General features: G+C 47.7%; 2 long non-coding RNA genes across 2 annotated transcripts in view; both read left to right on the forward strand.

Annotated features, from left to right (window-relative positions):
• LOC138358933 (uncharacterized) overlaps positions 1-27,463 on the forward strand; it is a 601,113-nt gene that overhangs the window by 398,294 nt on the left and 175,356 nt on the right. The window lies entirely within an intron of this gene.
• The window catches only part of LOC138358932 (uncharacterized), a 68,144-nt gene continuing 44,630 nt past the window's right edge, over positions 3,950-27,463 (forward strand). Inside the window, exon 1 of the long non-coding RNA XR_011225650.1 lies at positions 3,950-4,087. This is a non-coding gene — a long non-coding RNA (uncharacterized lncRNA). The remainder of the gene's footprint in view (positions 4,088-27,463) is intronic.

Below are 27,463 nucleotides of genomic sequence, written 5' to 3' on the forward strand. Positions count from 1 at the left end.
TGTGGGATGAGGGTTATCTTGAGGTAATCTTGAGATGATTTCAGGGCTTAGTGTCCCCGCGGCCCGGTCCTCGACCAGGCCTCCACCCCCAGGAAGCAGCCCGTGACAGCTGACTAACTCCCAGGTACCTATTTACTGCTAGGCAACAGGCAGGCGCATCAGGGTGAAAGAAACTCTGCCCATTGTTTCTCGCCGGTGCCCGAGATCGAGCCCAGGACTACAGGATCATGCGTCCAGTGTTCTGTCCGTTCAGCCACCGGCTGGCCCTGAGAGGGGCCCATGGTTGGGCATGTGACGGACCTCGTCGCTATTTACGATCCAGATGCCGAGCTATAGCAGTTGACCCTCTCATTAATCGTAGTTGTTCATTTTCTAGTCGGCTAGGCTGGAAGGTGACGACCAATCAATGGAAGTCAGTGAAGCCGGGACATGGGAAGAGTACTTGGGTCGATCTGAACGTGCTAGCCAAGTGGGCTAGTTGAGCGCTGTGGACTTTACTCCTGGAGGGGCTAGCCAAGTGGGCTAGTTGAGCGCTGTGGACTTTACTCCTGGAGGGGCTAGCCAAGTGGGCTAGTTGAGCGCTGTGGACTTTACTCCTGGAGGGGCTAGCCAAGTGGGCTAGTTGAGCACTGTGGACTTTACTCCTGGAGGGGCTAGCCAAGTGGGCTAGTTGAGCGCTGTGGACTTCACTCCTGGTGGGGCTAGCCAAGTGGGCTAGTTGAGCACTGTGGACTTTACTCCTGGAGGGGCTAGCCAAGTGGGCTAGTTGAGCGCTGAGGACTTTACTCCTGGAGAGGCTAGCCAAGTGGGCTAGTTGAGCGCTGTGGACTTTACTCCTGGAGGGGCTAGCCAAGTGGGCTAGTTGAGCGCTGTGGACTTTACTCCTGGAGGGGCTAGCCAAGTGGGCTAGTTGAGCACTGTGGACTTTACTCCTGGAGGGGCTAGCCAAGTGGGCTAGTTGAGCGCTGTGGACTTTACTCCTGGAGGGGCTAGCCAAGTGGGCTAGTTGAGCACTGTGGACTTTACTCCTGGAGGGGCTAGCCAAGTGGGCTAGTTGAGCGCTGTGGACTTTACTCCTGGAGGGGCTAGTCAAGTGGGCTAGTTGAGCGCTGTGGACTTTACTCCTGGAGGGGCTAGCCAAGTGGGCTAGTTGAGCACTGTGGACTTTACTCCTGGAGGGACTAGCCAAGTGGGCTAGTTGAGCGCTGTGGACTTTACTCCTGGAGGGACTAGCCAAGTGGGCTAGTTGAGCGCTGTGGACTTTACTCCTGGAGGGACTAGCCAAGTGGGCTAGTTGAGCGCTGTGGACTTTACTCCTGGAGGGGCTAGCCTAGTGGGCTAGTTGAGCGCTGTGGACTTTACTCCTGGAGGGGCTAGCCAAGTGGGCTAGTTGAGCGCTATGGACTTTACTCCTGGAGGGGCTAGCCAAGTGGGCTAGTAGAGCGCTATGGACTTTACCCCTGGAGGGACTAGCCAGTGAGGCTAGTTGAGCGCTGTGGACTTTACTCCTGGAGGGACTAGCCAGTGAGGCTAGGTGAGTGCTGTGGACTTCACTATTGGATGGTACTAGCATGTGGGGCTAGGTGAACGCTTTGGACATTGCCGGATGAGCAATGCGAGTGCGCAAAGGTGGGGGGGGGGGGGGTATTTGTAGACTGCTCCATAACGGCAGGTAGCGTAAGGGCTAGTGGTGCCCTGAAGACCTCGTCAGAGGCAGTGTCAGTCATCCGTGAAACAGGCTAGCATGAGAGGTAGTAACACCGCTCAGGATGACCTCACATATAGACTTGTACATATTATGGTGAAGGGTAATAATAACGGGTTATTTTAAGTGCTTTTATTTTTATTTACCTTAAACATTACACTATATTTCCACCAAGGTTAGGGTCCTCTGAACTTGAGTAGGATCATTGTTTAAAAAGAACCCGTAAAGTACTGTTTCAGCAACCCAGCTACGAAGGGTTCGTAACAGGACACCTCTCTCAGGAGTTTTTCCTGTGGTGTGTAGTAGTAGCCCATCGTGTTCGTGGGTCCCTTAGGAAGGTTCGCCTCGAGTTCGTGGATGAGATGGAGGGTCTCTCTTGGTGTGGGGGGTGTGATGACTGTCTGTGGTTGTGTGTTTCCAACAAATCCGTTGGGGGGGGATGGGGCGATAGGGACCTCATTTGTGTCTACTGTGTGCCTACTAGATGGGTAGATATTGGCATAACCTAGGGAGAGACGGACTTCGACGATGTCAACTGAGAGGCAAAGCTCAAGGCATCCAATACTGTGGGGTTGCCGCTTCCTCTGTGTTGTTGGACTGTCGCTGCTGCCAATGCACGTGCCTCGGCTTTACAACCTCCCTGGAGGCTAGACTGTAGACTCGCTCCTGCTTCACTACTAGACTGCTGCTGCTGTTAATACTGGTCATGCGCCTTAGGACCAGACACAATTTTGTTGTACATACCAAGAGGCAACTGAAGCATTCAGCAGGCCACTTGGCGTAATAATTAATTCCTCAAAAGAAACGGGAGAACTTCCTGACTGAAGGAAAATGGCTAATGTGGTACCAATATACAAGAAATGGGGTAGACAGAAACCATTACACAGACCCACATTACTAACAATTATTGCCTGCAAGTTGCTAGACTGATAGTAAGAGAGGCTGGCGTAACAGGAAAAGTTCTAAGGTGGGTCAAGAAGGAAGCAAAAGTGCAGAGACATCAGAGTGGAGAGAGGTTACAAGTGGAGCACCACAAGGTTCCGTTTTAGGTCCCATTCTGAACTAATTTAAATTTAATTTTAAAACAGGCGTATTAACACCAGCAATATAGGAAAAAGGGAAAACAATTTTTTACATCAGGAGGAAAGTCCTGGGAGTGAATATAACCTCATTTGTGATGCCAGAAGTCTACATTAGCAGAATAGCAGCTGCATAATGTCATACTAAACAACTTGAGTTCATCCTTCCGAAAATTTGACAAGGGGGCTATTTTAGGCCCTATATACAGCGAAGGTGAGACCTGCACTTCGATAGGCATTCACAACATGGAACTCTTACCTAAGCAAAAGACCATAATAAACTAGAAAAGGTTCAAAGATATGTAATGAGACTCGTTCCAGAGTTGAAAGGCGTAAAATATGAGGAAAGATTGTGGGAACTCGATCTTACCACACTCGAGGAAAGGAGAGATAAGGGAATATGATAACAATATACAAGATTCTAAGGAAAATTGACAAGGTACACAAAGCAGTATTCTTCAAACCTACGAACAGCAAAACGAGGGTTTATAGATAAAAACTAGAGGCCAATGAGTCACAAGGAAGTCAGAGAGGTATTTTTTAATGTTAGAGCTGTCAATAAGTTGTCAATTTACAGGTAAGATGTTAATATAAAATCGTTGAAGCTAATTCGATTCAAAGTTTTAAATATAAATATGATAGCGGTGTGTGAAAGGAGACAGTGCAATAATCTAAGAATGTTTAGAAGGCGAGGGGCTAGGAGCCTTGCTAGCAGCCTTCCCTAGGGGGGAGGTGTATATGTAGTTGATATGACACTGAAAACAATAGGTCTTAAATCAGTAAATAAGACAACCAAAATTAGAAAGGCGGAGTCAAAGAGCTAAGAGTTCGACCCTACAGCCACACAGTAAATACATATATGCACACAGGACGCTGAACACCGTAACCGGTTGCTGTACCTGGCCCCTGGCCTAGATAGACCCCAACATAAGTTACAGAAGGCGTTATGGAGCTTCCAAGTTACTAGGTGGGTGTGGTAGTGGGTTTAATGTCCAGTAGTGAAGTATGTGCTTTTAATACATACTCACACTTCCTCATACTTCACATTAATAGAAATAAACTCTATATTAATATTGTTGAAGTGACTTGTGAATTATTTGTATGTGAGGCGGCCTCATGTCAGGTGAGGTGAATGACGTCACGGGTAGTTGACCCATCAGGCCAAGCTAGTCAAGAGGCGCGGCGGGCAGTGTGGCGCGGGCCGGCGTGGGGAGAGGTGCTGCTCAGCGCCCGCCTCAATGGTTGTACTAAATTAGTCACCTGGACAGTCCTGTGCATGAGGTCACCTGCGCCAGGCTTACAGGCAAGTTACTCTAGATGATTAGTTATTTTATCACATTGTATTCTGTTGGTAGAATGGCCTATATTTGTTGACTGTCTAAATAAGCATAGTTACAAGATGGTAAGGCTTTAATTAAAATAATTTTATTAGCTATGGTTTACTCATTAGTTAAGATAATGATAGTGAGTAATATACCTTTGTCTATTAAGACTTTTACCTATCTTAAGACTTTTGAGGAAACTTATTAAAGCAAAATTAAATTCTAAAACGACTGATGTGTGATTAACAGTTCCACGACAGCTCGAGTATCAACATCATAGTGAAATTGACCATTCGACCAAAATCAGGTGGGGAAAAAATGCAAAATTATTATAGTAGATAAATTCTAGCAGTTATAAGGCGTTTCTTGTGAACGATCAGATTTCAATCCTTGAAATACGGACCAAAGACTTATAATCTAGCAAGCGTCACAGTCCCCCCCCCCCCCCCCCCCGCCCATCCTATATGAATGAAACTAGCCATCCTGAGTCAGTGTCGTCCACGCTGCAGCCAACCCCAGAGACGCCTAAATTGATATTAACGTCCAGTGTAACCAAGTACTATATTGTCCAATATAAGTAAATATTAATCTATATTTATATTGTGTATAGGTCTACGATAGTTGTTGAATGAAATTATTGTACGTGTGTATTACAACTTGTCTCCCTCGCCTAATAAATATAATAGTTCATATCAAACTATTTTAATTAGTGTTAAAATGTATGAACTGTTGTGGGTCAGTGCAAGAACGAGCATAGACTGAGGACAAGTTAAATGTGAAGCGTTCTTCACGTTCATGATTGGCTGCCGGGTTAACGACCACTTGGCCGTTGTGTTGAGAACGTTCATGTTTGGCTGCCGGGTTAACGACCACTTGGCCGTTGTGTTGAGAACGTTCATGTTTGGCTGCCGGGTTAACGACCACTTGGCCGTTGTGTTGAGAACGGGCCGTGGATGAGTAAAGTCTGAGGTTGGGTTTTGCCATTCTGTGGTAAGTTGGCTTTATAGATGAACCATATTCTGACCTGATGGATTGTCTTACAGGATGTTTCTCAAACTTTACATAGTTTTCCAATTTAGTGTTTTAATACATTTAATGTGTAATTTTAGGTATGTACGAGGGTGCATCAGTACAACGGCACTGCAGGTATGGTCAGCCAGACACGAGAAATTTCTCTTGCAATGCTACTGCAGGTATGGAGGGATTAAAGTTGGAAAAACTTTTTTCAAATCGGTTGGGCATTATGTAGTAAATACATATTCCCACCTAAGTACAATAGGTGAAAGGAACACGTTTAATAATTGTAATAGTTTAACACTATACCTTGAAGCGGTGATCCTCTAATAGGTATAGTCTAAAGTACTCTATGCGTTAACCACTCGAGTGGTAAACAATTCATCTGGCCCATTATTTGAACATTCAGTTGTTGTGTTCCAATCAATCCAATTCTTTTCTCCCCCCCTCTCTCTATCCATACTTCTGTTAGTCTGTCTTCTATCCCACCAATTCAATTAAATGTATATAAATGAAAATACCCAAGAGGGTGATACATCTGCTGGGATTAGGGGAGACTGGCAAAATGAAAGTTTTAGCGTGAGGGGAAAGTACCGGGGCAAAACCTAGCAAGCTGAATATACGTCGGACACAGTTTTGGGAGACTAAGCACTTGCATCTACGTGGCCATCTGTCATGACCTCATGAACCCAACACCCCTGGTCAAAGCCTGGCCAATTTCAATTAAGATTCTAGGGGAATTAATAGAGGCTAGTTACAACAATGCCAGTTTACTGTAGAATTTAATTAGGTCAAAGTAGAACTAATGTATACATAACTGATGCACTAAAGCTGATACTTTCATCAGAAAGAATAGAGCTTCAACACATGGCTCAACTAGTCACATAAATCAGTTGTCACTCGACTAGCAAATCGGCTATCAATTTAGTGTCGCTCAGTCAACTATCAAATCAGTTAACCTACACATCAGTTAACAACTTGGAAACAAACAAATATTGAATCAGCTATCATATCAGTAACGGCTAATACATAGGCATAGCTCACACCAGGCTGCAACCCGGCGCAGTGGTACACTATCATACATAAGTTGGGAAGGGTGACACAGGTGGGAAAAGGAATCGATCACATTCTTTAACACTATAACAATACTCCATAATCCATAAGTACCCACAATCGCCTACCATCTGACCTAGTGATAACTCGGTTAGCATGATCCATTTAAATAGCATTACTCTCGGAAACTCAACATTAAGAAATAAATGCACATTATAAGATAATATACTATACAACCAGAGGACTAGACGTATGATAGACATATACGTCAATGTGGGAACACGCAAGTCATTTTTTATATACAGTTGGTACACCTGCTGGAGAAGTTTACCAAGGGTCACCCCCCTCCCCGCTCAGCTCGTTGTCGCCGTGTGGGGGCTTAGTGGGCGCCTGCCGGAGTGTGATGCTCCTTGGGACAGTCCTCTGTCCTTTTCTAGCCTTGTGCTCCTGCTGCCGTCCTCTCCAATTCTGCTGAGCACATTTTCCTTTTCCTTCTGTTTCGTTTTTCTCCCCCCTCTTCTCCTATCTGCTTGCCGTTTCCTGCCGACCTTTTGCTTGTTCTGGTTCTTCCCTTGGACTTCTTCTATTTTGACGCCCGGGTGCTGGAGGAGGCATACTCTTGCACCCGTAGAACTGCAGTACCCGACGTCGAGAGCGAGGGGAACCTTTTATTGTCAATCCCCCTTTCGTCACTGAACCCGATCTCGACGGACTGTCGGTTCTTAAGGTGGCGCTTGTGGGGCGTATACTCACGACGCACCCCTAGGAGGCCCTGGCAAGATCGGCGATAGCTTCTTGTTGGGTGTCCTGCCTCTAATTGTGGCTCCATGGTGGGTGTGGGGGCACATTCGTGATTGAATTTTCCTTTTCGTCATGATAACCCCTGTTTTGACTGTTTCTGCTTTTCCTTCTCAGGCTCGTGGGGTGGGCGACCAAGCCCCTGAGTCGGTCCGTGTTGGAAGACCAGGCTCTGTAGCCTCCGCTGCATTGGGCCCCGACCTTGCGCCTCCTTTGGCCTCTGACTCCTTCCCCTGGCTCCCCTCCCTCCTCTGTGGTTGGGTCGAGCCCCAAACCCCCAGTGGTGACTACCTCGTCCCCTGGCGCGGCTCCATCTCTAGTTGTAACTACTGCGCCTTTTAACCCCTCTCTCTGGGGGTTCTCACCGCCGTCGTCGTCATGGCCGCCCTTGCTCGATTCCTTCCAGTTCTGCTACCTATCAAGCCTTGTTTGGTCCGGCTTCGTGGGCCAAATATTTTGATCTCCTCCCTCTTAATTCTCCGCCTCCTGACGATTTCTCCCTCCATCGACATCTCGTTGATTCCGTGGATGCCTCCATTACTTTCAACCCCACTCGTGTCGGTACACGTGTCGTTGCTGCTCCTTCTTAGGATGCTGCTTCCCGCTTGGCTGCCTTATCCTGCCTTGGCGAGAACCCTGTTCGGGTCTCGAAGAATGCTCAGTTGAATGCCAGTGTTGGCACTATTCTGCTCCCGCCCCATGTTGCGACCGGTGTTCGGGACCTGCGCGACTGCCACGACGATATTCGACATATCCTTGCTGCCCAAGGCCATTCTAGTCGCTGTCAACCCCTCCGGGTTGTGAAGATTACCTTTGATGGTAGGACCCTTCCACCCTCTGTCATTCTTGCTGGTGCCAGGTGCTCTGTCCAGGAGTACATTCTTTCTCCTCGGCTCTGTAACAAGTGCTGGAGGTTTGGGCATGGTGCCCTCCGCTGCTCTGGGACTGTTTCTCTGTCCTTTGTGTGGGGGTGAAGGTCACTCTTAAGTCGGAGTGCACTTCTCCCCAAGCTCGTTGCCTCAACTGCAGTGAGGTCCATCCTACCTTCTCCCGTGCGTTTGTCCATTACAAGCTTGAGGCAGCCGTCCTCAACTTGAAGCACCTGGAGCGTTTATCTTTTCCTGAGGCGAGACGCCAGGTTCGCCGACTCCTGCCTTATGCTAATATCTCTTATGCTCGCGTGTTGCGCTCTTCCTCTCCTCGTCCTTCCCGCCTTCCTCAGACTCACAACCGTTTCCGGGCCTTGGACCCTGATACGCCCACTGCCCCTTCCTCTGTTCCTTTGGGTTCTCTCCCGAAGGATCCATCTCCTGGTCCTCTGTCTGGGGTTCCCCTTCTTTCTACCCGGCCTGTCTTGTCTCCTGTGTCTTCTTCCTCGTCTCCCTCCGTTCCTCCTTCCCATCCTTCCCCTCCGTCTCTTGACTCTCCCCGCCGCCTATCGGTGCGGGCTGATGTCCATCGCTCTTCAAACGGCCGTCGTGTGTGCTCTCGTTCAGCTTCTCCTGTTGAGACGCTAGAATCCCTTGCCCAGTACGTGGTTGCTGGGACACCTGTCTCTTTAAGTCAGAAGCGTAAGCCTGGCTCCTCTCCTTCCTCCTCCCCGGCGGGTAAGAAGGTTTCGCTTTCTTCCTCGGCCCCTACTTCTGCCTCTCACTCCTTCCCCTCCCATTTCGGTGGTTGCGCCCCCTGTTCCTCCTATGGAGGTTTCTTTAGCCCCCGCTTCCCTTTCGGTTGCTGCTCTTGCTGAGGTGCGCTCCCCTCTTTCTACCCCCCCTCTTCCTGCTGCTGTCCTTGACTGCTCCTCTTCGTTGTCTCCTCCTCTTCCTCCTCTTCCTCCTCCTCCTCCTCCTCCGGACCCCGCCCGCCCACCTGATCTGTTCTCCCGTTTCGTTCCCTCCGTCTTTGCTCAGTTTACCCATGCCCCCTAACCCTGACTTTGCTGACCCTGATCCCGACCCTGATATTTTTTAACGTGCTCTGTTGCTCTTTCGCCTTTGTTTCTTCCTTGTTCTCTGTTTTTGTCCTTTCTCTTCTCGTCGTTGTCCATTCTTCAATGGAACGTTCGAGGTTATTATGCCAATTTCCTCGAACTCCAACTTCTGATTTCGCGGTTTTCGCCCCTTTGTGTCTGTCTCCAGGAGCCGATGCTTGGTGCTCGTCCTGGTCGTTTTCGTGGCTATTCCTTTCTCTCCCCCCCCCCCCAGTCGTTGCTGGGGCTTCTAATTCTTCTGCTCTATTGATTCGTGCTGATGTTCCCTTTGTTCCTTTACTTTTTCCTTCGCCTCTCCATTGTTCTGCTGCTCGTATCTTTGTGGGGAAATGGTACACAGTTTGTTCCATTTATCTCCCCCCGAGTGTCCCGCTTTCTCTTCCTGATTTGAAACACCACCTAGACTCCTTGCCGGAGCCTCTGCTCCTGCTGGGTGACTTCAATTGTCGTCATTCTCTTTGGGGTGACGTTCTGACGAATACCCGGGGTCGCCTTCTTGAGCCGTTTCTCCTCTCTTCTTCCCTGTCTCTTCTGAATTCTGGTGAGCCCACTCATTTGGACTCTCGGACTCGCACCCTTTCTTGTCTTGATCTTTCTCTCTGCTCTTCGTCTCTTTACTTAGATTTCACATGGCAGGTTCTTGATGACCTCCATGGAAGTGATCATTTCCCCATCCTTGTTTCCTTTTTCTCATTTCGCCCTTCCCTCTCTTTCCCTAGGTGGCAGTTTGCTAAGGCGGACAGGACACTATTTACCCTCAGTGCTGCTCTCTCTGACCTCTCCCTTCTGCCTCTCTCTCGCGCTCTCCTCCTTTTTCATGACACTGTCTTCAACGCTGCCCTCCGCTCTATTCTTCTCTCTTTCTCTCGGGGTCCACGGAAGTGCGTTCCCTGGTGGAATGCGGACTGTGCTCGGGCTGTCCGCTTTAAGCGTGCAGCCTGGAAGAGGCACCGCTGTAGGCAGACGACCGATTCTTTTCTTTTCTTTCGGAAAGCGAGTGCGGTGGCCCGAAGGGCCATCCGTACGGCTAAACGTGAGTGTTGGGCATCTTGTCTCAACAATTAAGTCCGAAACTCCTCTGGCCCAGATCTGGAAGCGTATCCGCAAGATAGCGGGTAAGTTCGTTCCCGATGTTTCACCGGTCCTTCACCTCCATGATACTCTTGTGACAGACCCGTTGCAGGTCACTTCCGTACTGGATTCCCACTTTTCTTCTGTTAGCTCTGGTCTTCATCTTCGCCAATCTTTCCTTCTTCGTAAACCTGTACTTCAGTCTCGTCCTTTAGATTTCTGCACTCGTCTTCAGCTTCCCTATAATGATCCCTTCTCTCTCTCTGAACTTCGTTCTGCCCTGGCCCTCTGCGGTTCTACGGCAGCGGGCTCCGATGATATTCATTGAGATGCTTCGCCATCTCCCTCCGTGCACGTCTCGGTATTTACTGAGTCTGTATAATCGGATCTGGGAGTCGTCGTCAGTCCCTGAGGACTGGCTCGGTGCCGTTGTCCTCCCTGTTCGCAAACTGGGGTCTCTGGGTACTTCCCCTAAGACTTTCGGCCTGTTGCCCTCACAAGTTGTCTGCAAACTCTTTGAACGTATGGTTAACGTTCGTCTGATGTGGTTCCTGGAACACCATCAACTCCTCCTCCCCTTCTCAATTTGGTTTCCGCAAGTGCCGCAGCACGACAGATGTCCTGGTGAACTTGGAGGTCTATATTCGTACTGCTTTTGCTGCGAAGACCTCCGTTGTTGCCGTCCTTTTTGACCTGGAAAAGGCTTACGACACCACTTGGAGATATCATATTCTATCTGAACTTCATTCTTTTGGCCTTTGTGGTCGTCTCCCTCTCTTTCTCCGCAGCTTCCTCTCTCGTCGTTCCTTTCGGGTACGCCTTGGTACCGCTCTCTCTGCCTCTTTTCAGCAATACGAAGGTGTGCCCCAGGGTAGTGTTCTGAGCACTACTCTTTTTCTGGTTGTCCTCAATGGTCTTCTTTCCTCTCTTCCTTCAGGTGTCTTCTCCGCTCTCTGTCGATGATCTTACCCTTTGCTGTCAGGGTGATGATTCGCCTCTCCTTCAGTGCTGGCTTCAACTTGCAATTGATGCCGTGTCGTCTTGGGCCACCGATCATGGCTTCAGGTTCTCTACTTCTAAGACTTGTGCCATGACTTTTACTCGGAAACGGGTCGTTCTTCGTCCCTCTGTCACTTTATGGTCATCCCCTTGAGTACAAAGATTCTGCGAAGCTTTTGGGGTTATTCCTTGACACTCGTTTGTCTTGGTCTCCCCATATCTCTTACCTCCGTGTTGAGTGCTCTAAGGCCCTTACCCTCCTTCGGGTCTTGTCCCATACTTCTTGGGGGACAGATAGGTGCGCACTCCTTGCTTTACATTCCTCTCTCGTCCTGTCTAAGCTCGATTATGGTTGCCCTGCTTACTCGTCTGCTTCTCCTTCTACTCTTCGCCGTCTTGATGCTTTGCACCATACTGGGTTGCGCCTCAGTTCTGGTGCCTTTCGTTCGACTCCCGTCCTTAGCTTGTATGTTGACACTGGCTTCCTGTCTCTCCAAGACCGCCGTGATCGCTACTGTCTTCGCTATCTTGCGCGGTCCTTACAACATCCTTCCTCTCGCCTCTGTCGTGCTTTAACTTTTACCCCACCTGCGGTTCCTGTTCCTCTTCACCACCTCCCTCTTTCTGTCCGGTTATCTCGCCTACAGGACTCTTTCCATTCGTATTTCTAATGTTTCTCCTCGTGTTCCTTCTTTGCCCCCGTGGAGTCTCTCTCTCCCGCGGTTTTGTACATCCTTGACTCGTATCACTAAAGCTTTTACCCCTCCTACGGTTCAAAAACGCCTTTTCCTTGAGCACTTTTCTTCTCACTCCCGCTCCGTTTCTGTCTTCACCGATGGGTCTAAGTCTGCGGATGGTGTTGGCTACTGTTGTTTTTCCTGATCGCACTTATACGTATCGCCTACCTCCGGAGACTAGCATCTTTACAGCGGAGCTTTATGCTATTCTCTATGCTCTTCGTCTCCTGCTTTCTCGTTGTCAGTCTTCCTTTGTAGTTGTTGACTCTCGTAGTGCCCTCATGGCTCTCGGGTCCTTTAATCCGGTTCATCCAGTAGTTGTCGAGATTCAGCATTGGCTGTTTCTTGTTCACAGTAAATTTAAGTCGGTTGAGTTTTGTTGGGTTCCCAGTGTGACGGTAATGCGTTGGTGTTCGGCTGTTTAAGGCTAGGGGTATGGCCTCGTCACATAGTTATAAAAAAAAATAGAAAAACTGGAACTTCGTCTGTGGTAAGGTAAGGAGAAGACACACAAAACACAAGTAAACTTTAACAATGAAATTTTAATTACGTTAAAGAAATAAAACATGAATAAAATGCACAAACAAATTCATATAATAAAATCAATCAATCAAAATAATAAGAATAGTTAAATGACACAATGAAAAGTTACGTTAAGACAAAATAATAAGAAGTGCAATACAAAAATAAAGGTAAGGTGCTGGAATATTGGCTTTAAGCTACCACCTCTCTTAGTATACGCTAACGTCTAGCCGGGAGAAGTGTTAACTGTGGAAGCACTGAATATTCTGAGGTCTGAGGTCGTGGCGACCCCAGACATCAAGTAGTATGGGGGGGGCGAGTGCAGTTGCAGCCAGACCGGCGACCAATCAGCGGAGCCGGTAGCGATCAACAGGTAGTTTGGCGGTTTGAGTCTGAACAGGTGTCCCTGGCTGCATACGTTTTGCGCTCTGGCAAACCTTGCTGGTGTTGTTGTCGTTGTTGGACATTTCTTCCATAGTAGTTATATATATTTGTTGCGACGTATTTGTGGAGGGAAGAGCAGGCTCAATCTCTTGAAGGAGATTACCGTCACAACTCTCCCCCGAAGCCTGCGGTTCTGGAAGAAGTACGTCGTTATGTGGTGGAGTATTAGATGGAGTTGCTTCTACTTCATAAACTCTGGAGAGATCATGGGCTAAGATGTTGTCAGACTCTTGGTATAGCGTGTCTCCAGGTTGAATTTCTGCAGGTAGCAAGCCCATAGTAGAAGACGTTGAGATGAGAAGTGGGCGTGCTGCAGGAGGTGTAGGATGGTGTGGTCCGTATTGATGGTGGACCGAGCACTTTTCAGGTGTGGAGTGAAGTGCTGAAGCTTCAGGATGAGGAAGAGTAGCTCCTTGCCAATTGTTCCGTAGTTCCTTGTAGCAGTAGTCGCTGACAGGTGTATTCTTCTCGCCTCGTTGCTGCATCACGACACCACCAACGTCGGTACCATTGGCGTCGACATGGAGGATGAAGGGCTTATCTGACGAGGTGAGAGTGGAATTAGAATAGGGCAAAGGAGCACGATTATTATCCTGAAAGCATTTGGGAAGATCATTAAGGATTTCGGAATTAAAAAGCGCTGACTCCTTGTCAGTGCTTTCGGGAGGAGAAGCTGGGAAGGTCTCACTGTGGATGTAGGATTCTGTGAAGTAGAACAATTAGTCAGGACAGTGGGAGGAGTACCATTATATTGCTTCAGGAGGTTGACGTGGCACAGCTGGGTCTTCCGCCGCCTATCTGGAGTCTCTATTACGTAGTTGTTATTATTCCTGCACTCTTTGACGCAGTAGGGTCCTGAAAACCTGTTTTGTAAAGGTGAACCTGGGATAGGGAAGTAGGCAAGGACGAAGTCTCCAGGCTTGAATTTTCTTACTTTGCTGGTCTGGTCGTAATGAGTCTTCATTCTCTCCTGGGCTTTCAATAGATTATTATGGGCAAAACGGTGGACTCTCTCTAGAATGTGTTGAAGGTTTTGAAGAAACTGGGGCACATTCTGATGCTCACTGAAGGTGGCATCTCGGAGAGAGTCTTTGAAAGCCTTAAGGGGAGTACGGCACTTACGGCCGTAGAGCATCTCATAAGGAGATACTCCTAGGGACTCATTGGGGAGACTTCTGAAAATACACATTATAAGGTCAATCTGCTTATCCCAATCCTTCGAGGTTTCACTACAAAACTTTTTCAAGTGTGCTTTGATGGTCTGATGACTACGTTCAAGAGAACCCTGTGAAGCAGGATGATAGGGGCTGGACAATACCTGTTTGATGTTGAACTCCTCCAGTGTCCTTTTGAAGAGATCACTGGTGAAGTTGGTACCACAGTCACTTTGAATCTCCCTGGGAAATCCGTATTGAGTGAAGATCTTCAATAGATGTTTGATAACCGTAGCAGCCGTGATGTTCTTCACTGGAACTGCTATGGGAAATCTGGTGGTAGGACACAGGATGGTTAGGATGTAGGCGTTACCCGAACTGGTCCGAGGTAAAGGACCAACACAGTCTATTATGAGTCTGTGGAAAGGTTCCGCAGGCACCTGTATGGGAATCAGTGGCGCTCTGGGAATGGAGATGTTCGGTTTGCCTGCCATCTGACATGTATGACACTGTTTTACGTACTGTTTGACGTTATTTACCATACCTGGCCAGTAGTAGTCTTGACGAATCCCATGGTAAGTCTTGTTGAAGCCGTAGTGGGAGAACGCTCCATGGGCCAGGTGTAGAATAGTGGGCCGCAGGCTGGTGGGAATCACAAGTTGTTCGATGTTGGCCCAATCGTCCTCCTCCTTCAGTTTACTGGGTCTATATCTGCGGTAGAGCAAGTCGTTCTCTAGGAAGAACCCAGGAATACTGTCGGGTTGAGTCTCAGCCTGGAAAAACAATGGTGTTAAAGTAAGATCTTCCCTCTGCAACTTACGGAACTCCAACTTGGTCAGATGCGGGGGAAGTTTCTGAGGGTCTTGAGGGACAGCGGTAGCAGTAGAGTCAGCTGGCTGTGGACGTGCGGCTTGTGCACGGGTGGTCACGAGAACCGGAGGAGAAACTTCATCACTCTCTTGAACCTCTGCTGGAACATACTCTAGAATAGGGTTACTTGGCACAGGTTACACACCTGGGGTTTGTCCATGACGATCAGGTTGGTCGGTTGCAGGTCTTCTGCCAAGTCGTTGCCTAGGAGAAGTTGCACTCCAGGCATGGGAAAAGGCTTTTCCCTGACGGCGACTTGGACTTCCCCGTTCACGTAGGGACAATCCAGGTGGACTCTGGCGAGAGAGTATGGAGTGGTAGCAGTGAGGTCAGTGATGAAGACAGTTTCTCCGGTGTAGGTGATGTTGGGCACAGCCTGTTACGGCCCTCTCGGGACGCAACGGGGTTCTTACTCTGATGTAGTTAGAGGAAGATATATATCCGGCCCCAAGCCAGTAGAGGCTATCAAGGGATGCGATCCGTGACGCAAGTAACTTAAAGGGAGTAGGGAAAGAAAGGTAAGAACTTAATATAGTATAATTTTCACCATCACCATTTAAATATATAGAAATAAAACGTACACAAGGGGGAGGGGTATTAACACTTTACAAAGGGGATCAACACTGTAGTCTTCTGCTGGAGACTATGGATCCTTGAAGCTAGGTGCTGAGTCCGCGGTGCTTTCTTCGTGGCCTCAAGACGTGTCCTCGGAGAACGCCGAGCCTACCCTGGCCACAGGTCAGCCACAACACAAGTCCACTGGGGGCACCGTCGTGGAGGCCGTCAACCACACGTCCAGCAGGTCTGCTGGCAGGTACTGAGCCACCAAGGCTGGTACGGCCACTCCACGAACGATATAAGGGGTACGCCCTAGACAGGAGTCTCGTGTGATATCACCAATCACCCTCCTGTCCTCAATACCCCAGTGGATTATCGTCTCCAACCGTCGGTCCCGGGTAAATCCTTCCACTGCCACTCCACTGGCAGGCTTAACACACCACAGTGTTCTTCCGGGGGGACGACGTCACGACAGCTGCAGCAAACTTCACTGTATGGAGACTGGCTGCCTCGGGTAGACTGACTACACCTTCAACACAGTGGTCCCAGGTCGGCTCTGTAAGCAGACACGTCATCAATAACAGGGACACTAAAACACCACACTTACATGCTCAGATACTAACGCCCGACATATCCACTCCATAGATGGCGCTGTCGTCGGAGCACCACCTCACCAGAGGTCAGGAGCGGCGGTGTTGAGCGCTGAACCAGACTGGAAACTGGTCCTCGAGTCCAGTACACGCTGTCCTCGCTAGGTGTCGTCGTTCGTTTGGCGGGGGTTTCGGGAGCCGACCCACAGATGGCGTGTTTGTCACTGCTCCAGGCTCGGATGCTGGATCCGGGTTCGTAACACCTCCCCACCAAAAAGAATTTGGTTTGGGGTTCTATAAAAAGAAACACAAACCAAATTAGTACGACGACACAACTCCAAATGGACTTACTTATACTATGAACTAGAGTGATGAGGCTGTCTTGTCCACAGAACTTTTCTACTGAGAAACCCTGGCCCAAAGGGAGCTTGAAAATGGAAGGCAATGATCTGCCTGACGTAATCTTCCACGTCTCCACTGCGATGTCAAGCAGGGACATCATCTCACACCTCTCGAGTAAGGATTGGCTTCGACACGATTTGGGGTGACTCGACACTTCCTTATGTCGTGGCACCGATGATGGCTGACCACTGACGGTATTTCTAGTACCAGTCCGATGGTCCGTCAGGGAGACAGGAACCTGGAATACAGGGGTCTGATAATTCAGAGTGATAGCGACAATGGGCAAGTCAGTACTTACTATACACTCCTCTACTAGGCCCACACCTAGTTCCAACAGGGCTGCTTGCTCACCGAAGATGGCATTCGCTCTGCCCCCGTCAGGTCGACCAACGTTCCGTATAACGCTGTGTTGAGGCTCAGCAGTCACGCGGGGGGTGTCAACCTGTCGGAAACAGTCACTCACATTATCACATATCGTACCTCCTGTATCATCTATTACCTCCCAGGTCCCTTCTTCAACTGCAACACTTGCAGTACAAATCTCTAATCCCAGGGACCTCTTCTCGATGTTCACGGGAGCCATCATCCGTCGGGTCGTCCACCGGTCCTCACTGAGAGCACAAACGAGAATCAAACAAAATATCGCTAAGAAACATGAGGCCAATTGAGGGATAAGCTTCCCGAGCCAGTCATGTCCATAGCCGGCCACATCCACACGCCTGGCTTGGACCGAAGAGGGCACTAGACCTTTTGAACACACCGCACCTACCTCTGACGTCTGGGAAATCTCTGGCTGGTTCACTACATGCTGTAACTTGCCATACCGCAAGCACACATCCGCCTTCGCTCCAGACTCGTTGGTATCCGTGGGTGCGCGCACACAAGGCCTCTCTTCTTGTTCAGGTACCTCTGCCTTCTTAACTTCATGTTCCTCGTCGAGAGAATCAGGAGACACTGCTAGATCGTTCTCAATCTGTAGGCGAGAGGACAAATTAAACATAGTCACATCCGGGTCTGTCTTTACTTGGACATTACCATTGCCTGTAGACACCTCAGACTTTGCTGTTCCGGTAGACTCGTCCGCAACCTTGGGAAGATTGATGCTCCAATCTGTCACCAAGTCGTTGGCTAGTATCACGTCAATCCCAGCCACAGGGAGGGTATCGACTACTGCCAACGCACATGTGCCGCTGAAATAAGGCGAGTCGAGATGTACTGGCACTAAGGGGGCGATGTACTGCGTCCTTGGAAACCCAATCAGGATAACCTCTGGTCTCCCATCCACACTTACTCCCTCGGGTAACGAGCTCTTCACGATCAGGGACTGGGCTGCTCCACTATCTCTGAGCACTACAACTGATCTACCAGTATGATCACTCGTTACATACCCGGTTGAAGTGTGAGGGGCCAACAAACTTGGTTCTTCCTGCTTCGTCGTAGACTGGTTTCCTGCTGGTGGTGTAACACAGCTCATCATCATCACCTCCCTACGTGCGCTGCCACCTCTTCTGCCTCGGCACCTAGCAGCTATGTGTCCCTTCTGCCCACAAGTCCAGCACACCATGTTCCTCCTCGGACTACGGTGCTTCGGACTACTAGGACTTGTTCTTCGAGGGCTACTTGGGGGCGTCTTCTTAGCGCTTCGTGGGACGGGTCTTTCTTCTTCGTCATGAGGTCTGTCAAACCGGCGCTGGTAATTCCTTGGGACGTACTTAGCAGACGGCCTATGAGTCAGGATGTACTCTTCAGCCATGGTGGCTGCTGCACTCAAGGTCTCCACCTGCTGCTCTTCTAAGTATGTCTTGAGGTCTCCAGACAAACAATCCTTGAAGTCCTCGAGCAGAATCAGCTGCTCGAGGTCTTCCTTGGTCTCCACCTTCCGAGAGGCACACCATTCTTGGAAAAGTCGCTCCTTGATCGTGGCGAATTCGGTGAAAGTGTGCTCTGAGGTCTTCTTCAGGTTTCTGAACTTTTGCCTATATGCCTCAGGTACCAATTGGTACGCCATGAGCACCACTTTCTTCACCATATCATAATCGCCGGAGTCGTCAAGGGATAACGTAGAGTAGGCGATTTGGGCCTTCCCAGTCAAGACTGACTGTATCATGATGGCCCAATTCTCCCTTGGCCACTCCAAAGAGGCAGCGACTTTCTCGAAGGCTGCGAAGAACTTCGAAACTTCTCTCTCGTTGAATTTGGGGACCATTTTGATATTCCTTACCGGATCGAAACCGCTTACTCCAGTTTGTCTCTGTCCAGCGCCTAATCGTAATACTTCTAGTTCATGTTGTCTCTGTCTTTCTTCTCTCTCTCTTTCTCGTTCTTCTCTCTCTCGTCTCTCTTCTCTTTCTCGTTCTCTTTCTCGTTCTTCTCGTTCTCTTTCTCGTTCTTCTCTTTCTCGTTCTAATTCTAAACGCCTCATCGCCAATTCTTTATCTTGTCTTTCTCTTTCCATTTCTAATTTCTTCCACTCTATTTCTCGATTAATTTCCAAGGCACGCATTTTGACAGTTAGCAAGCTTATATTCAGCTCACCTGCATCACTGTCAACGTCGCTGCCCTTATCTTCCTTTTCCATGGAAGCTATCTCCTCACCTTCCCTTGTACTAGGAGTTTCGCCTTCCTGTTTCTCTTCTGCCTTCAGGTGCCGGTGAACCTTGGACAAGATCTCCACACGGGAATCACTGGCACGGATCTTGATCTCCAGGTAGGCGCTCACTAGTACAAGCTCTGGTTTGCTCAGATACTTTAATCTGGCAAGACAGTCCACTCTATTCAGAAAAGCCTGAACATCGTCCAGATCATCGATGGTAGCCTTTTCTGCCATTGTCACAGATGGAACACTCAACTAGCACTTAACACACCGAGCACTGTTCTACGCCAATATTGCACTTTATCGCACCAAACACTGCACTTGCCAATATTGCACGTAATCACTTCGGGCTCCACACTACCCAATATTGCACTGAGTCCAAGCGAACACTTCGCTCTACAATATTGCACTGAATCACTGAGCACCGCACTAGTCAATATTGCACTTAATCGCTTAATCACAGCGAGCACCGCACTGCACAATATCGCACTTAGTCACTGAGCACCGCACAGGACGTATAACGTCACAATCGTCACACGGGAATTATATACAGGGATTACGCCACTTCACCACCCCTGTCAAACATACTTAACAAGGGGACGGATCCCGCTGGGGATGCCAATTATGTTACGGCCCTCTCGGGACGCAACGGGGTTCTTACTCTGATGTAGTTAGAGGAAGATATATATCCGGCCCCAAGCCAGTAGAGGCTATCAAGGGATGCGATCCGTGACGCAAGTAACTTAAAGGGAGTAGGGAAAGAAAGGTAAGAACTTAATATAGTATAATTTTCACCATCACCATTTAAATATATAGAAATAAAACGTACACAAGGGGGAGGGGTATTAACACTTTACAAAGGGGATCAACACTGTAGTCTTCTGCTGGAGACTATGGATCCTTGAAGCTAGGTGCTGAGTCCGCGGTGCTTTCTTCGTGGCCTCAAGACGTGTCCTCGGAGAACGCCGAGCCTACCCTGGCCACAGGTCAGCCACAACACAAGTCCACTGGGGGCACCGTCGTGGAGGCCGTCAACCACACGTCCAGCAGGTCTGCTGGCAGGTACTGAGCCACCAAGGCTGGTACGGCCACTCCACGAACGATATAAGGGGTACGCCCTAGACAGGAGTCTCGTGTGATATCACCAATCACCCTCCTGTCCTCAATACCCCAGTGGATTATCGTCTCCAACCGTCGGTCCCGGGTAAATCCTTCCACTGCCACTCCACTGGCAGGCTTAACACACCACAGTGTTCTTCCGGGGGGACGACGTCACGACAGCTGCAGCAAACTTCACTGTATGGAGACTGGCTGCCTCGGGTAGACTGACTACACCTTCAACACAGTGGTCCCAGGTCGGCTCTGTAAGCAGACACGTCATCAATAACAGGGACACTAAAACACCACACTTACATGCTCAGATACTAACGCCCGACATATCCACTCCATAGATGGCGCTGTCGTCGGAGCACCACCTCACCAGAGGTCAGGAGCGGCGGTGTTGAGCGCTGAACCAGACTGGAAACTGGTCCTCGAGTCCAGTACACGCTGTCCTCGCTAGGTGTCGTCGTTCGTTTGGCGGGGGTTTCGGGAGCCGACCCACAGATGGCGTGTTTGTCACTGCTCCAGGCTCGGATGCTGGATCCGGGTTCGTAACACAGCCGACTTCAAGATGATCGATTGTAGAGCCGCTGTGTCCCTCAAGATCTTCAATTTGAAACGTCCCTCCGGATTTGAACCGTTGGCAGAGACAGTTCCAGTATACAGGTGGTTACTGAAAAGAGAAAGATCATTAACATTAACACCAACATTCATCACAGGCTTACCGGACTTAGGAGGAGTTGTTTTGGGTCTTTGTTGGTCAGTGATTCCCTTGTATTGAGACTTACCACACTTGTCTATGGTATGTCCATAGAGTCTACAATACTTGCAGTACAGTTGTGAACCAGCTTGATCGGGGCTCACCTTCTCATAACTGTACCACGACTTCTTACTGGAGGATGGTTCGGGTGTCAGCCGGTGGATGAGGCTGTAAGTGTCAGCCGACTTAGCACACTTCAGGTAGTCGGTTTCTTCTTTATCTGCTAAGTAGAGGCGGACAGGAGGCGGCACACGTCTCAAGAATTCTTCAACAAGCATCAGGTTGACGAGTTCTGTAAAAGTAGAGACATGTGCTGCTTCCAGCCATTTCATGAAATACCTCCGTTTCGTGTTAGCAAATTCAAGGAAGGTAGTGGTACTTGCCTTCAGGTGGTCACGGAATTTCCTTCTATAACTTTCGGTGGAAAGTAGGTAGGCGTCCAACACTGCTTGCTTCAGAGTGTAGTAGTCATTCTCAGACGCCAAAGTACTGAGTGTGACTGCAGCTCTACCTGTAAGATGGACTCTGAGAAGTGTGGCCCATTGGTCGACAGGCCAACTGAGTTGATTAGCAAGAGTTTCAAAGGTGGTGAAAAACACATCAACTTCTGCTTCTACAAAGGATGGCATTAACTTACTTGCATGTGATATATTAAAACTGACGGGAAGATTGGCAGTAGCTTGCTGGCGTTTAGTGAAGTGTGAAGTTTCCAAGGCGATTTCACGTTGACGACACTCTAGAGCCAGAGTCGCTTGTTGCTTGTCATGTTCGCGTTGTATTTCCAACTCGCGTTGTTTGGTTTCAAGCTGTACTCGTTCACGTTCACGGAGTAATGCGACCTCACGTTCGTGTTCTTCTCTCCTCAAAGCGGCCTCGCGTTCTTGTTCGTTTCTCCTCAAAGCAGCCTCGCGTTCTTGTTCGTCTCTCCTCAAAGTAGTTTCACGTTCTCTGAGGGTGATTTCTCGTTCTTGTTCTTCCCTACGTATGGCAGCTGCTTCTCTTTGCTGCTCACGTTCAATCTTGGCCAGCTCTAGTTTGAGTTTCAGCGTTGCCAAGTCAGGTTTATCTGCAATATAGTAAGTTTCATGAGTTTCAGAGTCGATCTTACCTTGCTCTAAATAGTAATCCAGCAACAGGTTGTATATGTCATTTTTGTTGGCTTGGTAGGGAACTTCTAGTTGATACTCATGTGCAAGAGTTTGTAATTCAGTCTTCTTGGCACGACTTAAAGTCCCTATTTCACCTGCTGGATTAGTACGGAAAGCTTGGAGACGAAACATGGTGAAATTAGCAAATAAAGGTACACGAATATTCAATAGTGAATGTCAGAAACAGGACAACGTGGCAACTGGTACCTATCCTGTGAGATCTTTAACAATTAAAGTTAAGTAAAAGATGTTAAATGATTAAATTGAATCAAGGGCGCAGGAAATCTTGTACCCGGTACTCATGTAAGAGGATAAGGGCAAGAAAATCCTACTAACAAATGAAACAGTAAATTGTCTCAAAAGTAAAATTGGTAGTCCAAGGATGTAGGCATACCTTGCCAAGTCTCTATAGGACATAAAGCAAGTTTTTCCCACTGAATTTAATATGATACTTACAGAATTAGCGAACTTTTGTGCTCTGAAAAGTAAGCTAATTCCCTACCGTTGTATGTATCATCATCTCTGACTGACGTGTAGGGGTGCGAGGTGTCAACTGGTGACGAGAACTGCTGCTGAGGTCCCAATTCAGCAACTAAAGTTCGAGCTAGAGGAACTATGGCCCTCTTTGTCCTCCTACAGTCAGATTGCAGAAGATTGGGTACTCTTGACCCGGGGCAGACCACAGTACCAGGGTACCAATATGATGATCTGTCAAAATGAGAAATATTCAAGGGACATAGATGGTAAACACGAGTAATAACACGGAGGGAGAGATGACCAATTAAGAGTATGACTGCGGCCTACAGTCACCACGTAATCCAAAGTTGTCTCACCTTCACTATATGTTACTCTCGTAATGCACAATACACCGCACCTTATAAAAAATGAAATTGAATATGAAAAATAGTAAAGCTACGTTAACAAAGTTAAATACGCTTACCATAAATTACCACTTGGCACCAGTACCTGAGTGAAGCTCCTAGGACAGGCCCCCATATAACTTGTGACGGTAACGCGTTGGTGTTCGGCTGTTTAAGGCTAGGGGTATGGCCTCGTCACATAGTTATAAAAAAAAAATAGAAAAACTGGAACTTCGTCTGTGGTAAGGTAAGGAGAAGACACACAAAACACAAGTAAATTTTAACAATGAAATTTTAATTACGTTAAATAAATCAAAACATAAATAAAAGGGACAAACAAATTCGTATAATAAAATCAATCAATCAAAATAATGAGAATAATTAAATGACACAATGAAAAGTTACGTTAAGACAAAATAACAAGAAGTGCAATACAAAAATAAAGGTAAGGTGCTGGAATATTGGCTTTAAGCTACCACCTTTCTCAGTATACGCTAACGTCTAGCCGGGAGGAGTGGCCTATAGCAGTGGGAGATTACTCTCCCGCGGTTTTGTACATCCTTGACCCGTATCACTAAAGCTTTTACCCCTCCTACGGTTCTAAAACGCCTTTTCCTTGAGCACTTTTCTTCTCACTCCCGCTCCGTTTCTGTCTTCACCGATGGGTCTAAGTCTGCGGATGGTGTTGGCTACTGTTGTTTTTCCTGATCGCACTTATACGTATCGCCTACCTCCGGAGACTAGCATCTTTACAGCGGAGCTTTATGCTATTCTCTATGCTCTTCGTCTCCTGCTTTCTCGTTGTCAGTCTTCCTTTGTAGTTGTTGACTCTCGTAGTGCCCTCATGGCTCTCGGGTCCTTTAATCCGGTTCATCCAGTAGTTGTCGAGATTCAGCATTGGCTGTTTCTTGTTCACAGTAAATTTAAGTCGGTTGAGTTTTGTTGGGTTCCCAGCCATATTGGTGGGTCTTTAAATGAGCATGCGGATCCTGCCGCCAAGGAAGCTGTCCGCTCTTGTACCATCTCTCGTAAAGGTATTCTGACTTACCCGGTTATCCATTCCTCCGTCCTTACCCGTTGGCAGGCTTCTTGGTTGTCTGTTACTGGTAACAAACTACGTACTCTTAAATGTTGTTTCCTCGTGGCCGTCCTCCTTCCACTGTAACCGGCGGTGGGAAACAGCTCTGGCGAGGTTGCGTATTGGCCATACTCGCTTAACCCATTATCACTTGATGGAGCGCCGCCCTTCTCCTTATTGTCCTGGTTGCATTGTCCCTCTTACGGTTGTGCATGTCCCTCATGAATGTCCCGACTTCCAGGACGAGCGTGTGTCTTGCTTTTCGACCGCCCCTCGCGGTCACCTGTCCCTCAATAGAATTCTTGGTGACTCGGATACTTTTGATATCGTTCGCCTTATGCGTTTTTGTTCTCGTATTGGCATCCTTGGTGATATTTAGCGCCCTCTGATTATTTTGCGCATTTGATGGTGCTACATACCCTTCCCGGTTTGGTGCCTTCTTTTGATAATTACTTACTTACCAAGGGTAAGGGGGGGGAGAGGGGGATAATGGAGGAGTTTCTGGAGTTACGCAGTCACCGATTGTTATGACTTATTCACCGTATATACATGCCTTCAGTATGTGTGTATGAACCTAAATAAGTGACTGAGCTTATGACCTCCACATACAGGAACACTAATATTTACATGGTTTATGTGGGGTCGTAACATCTCTCCATCACAAGAAAATGGGTACAACGATACACGAGGTGTAAATATTCTCCTGCCACGGACAGCAATTAAATATACCTCCATTGCAAGAGATGATTACATTCTCTTGCCATGGACCGCAAAAGAAATTTATGAACATAGGTATGTGCTACAAGAAAACCATAACAAACACATGTGCTGCACCCCATGTAGTGCATGCACCAACTACTGCCTCAATAGCAAAGTAAACAAAAGTACTAAGGTATGCGTAATTTAACCATTACAATATATAAACTAATTAAGCAGGAAATTTTAGGGTGAATTTTTCAAATGCAATGTTTGCTCAAGGAAAACACGATAAGGCGTCAGCCAGAACATACAATGACCACTGTAAAATTTTCTAAGTATATACCTTCATCCTATCCAGAAATATCAAAGGGTTTATAGTGACCAATCTTTTCAATACCTTTCTCGAGCAAAGGTAATGGATTCAACTACAGTTGTCTTATTTAACTGCCTGTAATCCGTACAAAGGCGCCACTTCCCGACTGGTTTAGGGACTAGTAAGCAAGGGGGAACACCAAGAACTCTGGCTAGGCTTTACCAGTCCATGCTCTAGAAGGAACTCCACTTCCTTCCTAATATCCTTTTTTCTGGTGATAAACGATATGGATGCATACGAATCGAGATAGTGTCGTGGCTTAATACATGGGTTTGGGTAGGCACGTCCCCGAACAAATTTTCGTACTGGCTTAATAAGTTCATTTCTCCGTTTCTCCTCATCCAAATGTCTCAACATCGCCTCAAAACTAGAATGAAAAATGTAGGATTAGGTACGGCTAGAGATATGGTTCTCACGGGAGACTGGCCTGCACCACACACGTCAGTGGCCTAGTGCCTTTAAATGCCTTCAAGCAATTTATGTGTAGGACTAGAATCTTGGAAGGGTCCTGCATACTTTTGACCTCATAAGTTAAGTCTGACTTAATGACCAGACCACACACTAGAAGTTGAAGGGACGACGACGTTTCGGTCCGTCCTGGACCATTCTCAAGTCGACTTGAGAATGGTCCAGGACGGACCGAAACGTCGTCGTCCCTTTAACTTCTAGTGTGTGGCTGGTCAACATATTTCAGCCACGTTATTGTCACTCATCGCCTGCTTAAGTCTGAGCGTTTACACAAAACTTCAAATGGATTATCAAATTGATGCTCTAGGGTAGCCTCCTGTCTAGTTTTTAAAACACGAACAATATCACCTGGTTTAAAATGTCGTAACTGCACCCGAAATTTTTTATCATGGTGTTTCATCTAACGCTGCGAGATCTGCAGATGCTCACTTGCCACGGCTTGGCATTTCTTCAGCTTAGAATGAATGTCAATCAACATCCGACTTCCCTTGGAGAGAAACGTTTCCTATCATTCTCTCCTGCAGCAACTGTAGTGGGCCTCTCATTTGATGTCCAAACACTAACTGGACTGGAGAACATCCCAAAGAATGTTGTAAGCCATTACGAGCTGCGAATAAAATAATGGGCAAGTCTTCATCCCAATTTCGGCCGGAGTCTTCGCCAACAGTCCTCAACATCTGCTTCATGGTCTGATGAAATCTTTCGAGAACACCGTGACCTTAGGGGTGATACGTACTGGATAATCTATGTTCTCCGTGGAATTTCTCACAAAATTGTCGTAACTCTGCTGAACAAAAATTACTACCATTGTCGGACTGTCACACGAGGGAGTCCGAACAAGGTAAAAAATTTGACTAGATGATGGATGACTTTTCGCTCTGATATTACGAACAGGATAAGCTTCAACGAATCTTGTTGTAAAGCGCACAAATTATGTAGACATGACCTGACTTGGTCCGACTTAAAGTTCCTACACAATCTAGCACGATGTGAGAGAACGGTTCACGTGGAATGACAATTGGATGTAAAGGAGCTTTTGGAACAACTTGGTTGGGCTTTCCGACCACTAGATAGGTTTCACACTGTCTACAATATCTGGAAATGTCTTTCTTCAGACTGGGCCAGTAAAAGAATTTGGTTACCTGGTACAACATGCTACTTATCCCTTGGTGTCCGCTTAAGGAATCGTCGTGAGTGGCTGTGAGGATTTGTTCTCTATTTTTTTTTTGGAACTACGAGCTGGATAACCTCTCAGTCGTCTGAAGAGGGAGATAACTTGGACTTCCATCGTCTGAGCAACATCTTACTACGGAAGAAATAACCAACATCCTCCGTCAGAGGCTCTTCCTCTGGAACAGCTTCGGGAAAAACATGCTCGTAAACTGGGATCACTTTTCTGGAGTTGAGCTAATGTGTGGGATTTAACAATAGAAATACGGCATCGGTAGTCACAGAAGGTACAATTTCATCACTTGACACAACATTCTAAACTGCACTAACCTCATCCAAATGCGCCATAAACGTATCTGCCAAGTCGATGTCCGGTTCTATCGTTGGAGGTTTTCCACTCGTCCCTCCAGTTGTAGATTTGGAAACATCAATCTGAGACTTAGCAGCTTGAGATCTGGTGACGGCGCAGGTGGGATACACCACTGGAGAAATCTGAATAGTCTCTAATAAAACTTTACCTGGATAACTTATCAAAATGGAAAGATGACTATTCATTGAGGTGCCCACAATGTCATAACCTAGAATTGTATCTACCCCAGGTATGGGCAAGGTATCTGACACCTACAGTACATAGACCAGGAGTATAGGTGGATGAAATATATACTTGCACATGTTGCACAACCCCTGCTATACCATGTATAACCATAACTTCGTCCAGGTCAATCTTCTTGACTTTGGACAACATAAGAGAAGTTATGAAGGTTAGAGATGCACCAGTATCCTTGAAGAGCACTAAAAGTGCACACTCATTTTCAACTCCTACCATTTTAGCATGTATCATGAAATGGTCAAAACTAGCGAGCCATGTTGGCTTGCCCTTATCAAAAGTTTCTGAATGATAACCC

Source organism: Procambarus clarkii, chromosome 8 (assembly GCF_040958095.1).
Source record: "Procambarus clarkii isolate CNS0578487 chromosome 8, FALCON_Pclarkii_2.0, whole genome shotgun sequence".
Classification (NCBI taxonomy): Eukaryota; Metazoa; Arthropoda; class Malacostraca; order Decapoda; family Cambaridae; genus Procambarus; species Procambarus clarkii.